Below are 3,001 nucleotides of genomic sequence, written 5' to 3'. Positions count from 1 at the left end.
ATGCACGACTTGGGTTAAGCAAATTGAGGGGGGCTGGGCTGTTGATGAACAAAGACTAACCAACGTATCATTTCCCCATTAATTGCCCCTCACATCACTCCACCAGCACCATCAGCTCCACCACTGGCAGACATGGTCCATGGTTAACGTGTGTGGGGGCAGAGAGAGGCCACTCTGAGGAGGGTGAGTCAGATGGCGGAGGGATGGAGGGATGGAGGGATGGAGCGATAAAGAGATGGAGGGATGGAGGGTTTATTGGCTGCATCCAAACAGTCCATTTGTCAGGCTGTTGTCATGGAAGCAGCCTATCCTGGGGTGCCTCTACCACTGACTCCATAGATCCTCTTTTCCTGCTGGGGGGCACACACACACACACACACACACACACACACACACACACACACACACACACACACACACACACGTATGCACAAAAACACAAAAGCACAACGAAACACACAGATACTGACCACACACAGATTCACACACACACACACACACACACACACACATACACACACACACACAAATATATAGAAACACACACACACACCCACACACACATAGAACTTAATATAGACATAGAGCGTAAAGTCTGGCCTTCCAGACCCTGCAGGCAGATTAGTGTGGAGAGGCAGGATGTGTCTGCTTGTGTGAGTGTGCTTGTGTGAGTGTGTAAACTATGTGTGTGTGTGTGTCTGCTTGTGTGAGTGTGTAAGTGTGTGCATGTACTGTATCTGTGTGTGTGTGTGTCTGCTTGCGTGAGTCAGGTCTTGGCCCTGATGGTGCAATAGACTGCCACCATCACTTCACTCATAAGTCTGGGATTGAGACTGTGTTTGTGTGTGTTTGTGTTTGTGTGTGTGTGTGTGTGTGTGTGTGTGTGTGTGTGTGTGTGTGTGTGTGTGTGTGTGTGTGTGTAGGGGCTTGTCTGTATGTGTAAAATTGTATCTACTGTGTGTGTGTCTGTCTGAGGAAGTGTATAAGTACATCAGTTTTCCACTGGTGCGGCACAAGTGAGTGTATGTATTTCTGTGTGAGTTTGTGTGTGTATTTATGTGTCATTTGATACTGTATCTATGTATGTGTGTATGCATGCTTGTGTGTGTGTGTGTGTGTGTGTGTGTGTGTGTGTGTGTGTGTGTGTGTGTGTATGTTCTGCTGATGCATGTCCTCCTGCCGAGACCATCATCTATAATTGCATCAAGCCTGAAACTGCTCTCAGTAAAAGATGAATACAAATGCAGGACATAGTGAAGATCCTAAATCATATCTGCTGTAAGTGCCCCATGCAGGGAGTGCACACCGCGCCAATATCCCTGCCATGTTTATGAGCTTTTTATTGCAAATGACATCAACGTACGCTAGACCTGCCACTGAGGATCGCTGGCGTGAGATGGTGTGGTGGTGGATTAGTTCAATCTCTCAGTCATCAACATGGGCTAGTTCTGCTATTGAGGATCTCTGGCGTGAGATGGTGTGGTGGTGGATTAGCTCAATCTCTCAGTCATCAACATGGGCTAGTTCTGCTACTGAGGATCGCTGGTGTGAGATGGTGTGGTGGTGGATTAGCTCAATCTCTCAGTCATCAACATGGGCTAGTTCTGCTACTGAGGATCGCTGGCGTGAGATGGTGTGGTGGTGGATTAGCTCAATCCCTCAGTCATGACAGCATGTCATCATCATTTGTTCCAGGTGCTAAATCACTGATGGGAAGTTGTTATCCGCGTGGAGACTGGACTTCAGGGTCCCCAGGGTCTCCTCTCTGGACATGTGAGGGTGGGGCCGGCTCTACAGGCATAATGATACAAATCGCATCAGGACTTATTTTGGGTTGTCCTACAACTCCCCTCTTTCACGTGCACGCACACGTGAGGAGGAGGAAGAGAAGAGGAGGAAGAGGAGGACGAAGAAGAGGAGAGGGGGATGAAGAGGAAGAGGAGAGGATGAGGAAGAGGAAGAGGAGGAGGATGAAGAGGAAGAGGAGAGGATGAGGAAGAGGATGAGGATGAAGAGGAAGAAGAGGAAGAGGAAGATGAAGAGGAGGAGGAAAAGGTGGACGAAGAGGATGAGGAGGATGAAGATGAAGAAGAGGAGGAGGAGGAGGAAGAGGAGAGGAGGATGAAGAGGAAGAAGATGAGGAGGAAGAGGATTGAGGATAGAGTAAAAGAGGGAGCTCACACACACACACACACACACACACACACACACACAAACATACAACACACACACACACACACACACACACACACACACACACACACACATGCACACACGCAGACACACACACACACACACACACACACACACACTGTTTCTCTCTCTCTTTCTCCTTTTCACACCCCATTCTCTCCCGTGCTCTAGCTCAGAATTTTAGATTTAGTTATTTATTCATTTGTTTATTTATTTCATCCATCATGCTGCAGGACAGGTTGGGGCTCGGCTGCTGATGCAATCGCAGGTAAGGCAGCAGCAGAATGACGCCTGAGAGAACAGCCTGAGACTGTAGCCTACCACCTGATCACCTGAGACTGTACCACCTGATCACCTGAGACTGTAGCCTACAGTACCACCTGATCACCTGAGACTGTACCACCTGATCACCTGAGACTGTACCACCTGATCACCTGAGACTGTAGCCTACAGTACCACCTGATCACCTGAGACTGTACCACCTGATCACCTGAGACTGTAGCCTACAGTACCACCTGATCACCTGAGACTGTACCACCTGATCACCTGAGACTGTACCATCTGATCACCTGAGAGAGACTGTAGCACCTGATCACCTGAGACTGTAGCCTACCATCTGATCACCTGAGACTGTAGCCTACCACCTGAGACTGTACCACCTGATCACCTGAGGCTGTACCATCTGATCACCTGAGAGAGACTGTAGCACCTGATCACCTGAGACTGTAGCCTACCATCTGATCACCTGAGACTGTACAGTAGCCTACCACCTGAGACTGTACCACCTGATCACCTGAGGCTGTAGCAC

This window comes from Alosa alosa, chromosome 15 (assembly GCF_017589495.1).
Source record: "Alosa alosa isolate M-15738 ecotype Scorff River chromosome 15, AALO_Geno_1.1, whole genome shotgun sequence".
In the NCBI taxonomy this organism is placed as follows: domain Eukaryota; kingdom Metazoa; phylum Chordata; class Actinopteri; order Clupeiformes; family Clupeidae; genus Alosa; species Alosa alosa.
This window is presented reverse-complemented; position numbering follows the sequence as displayed.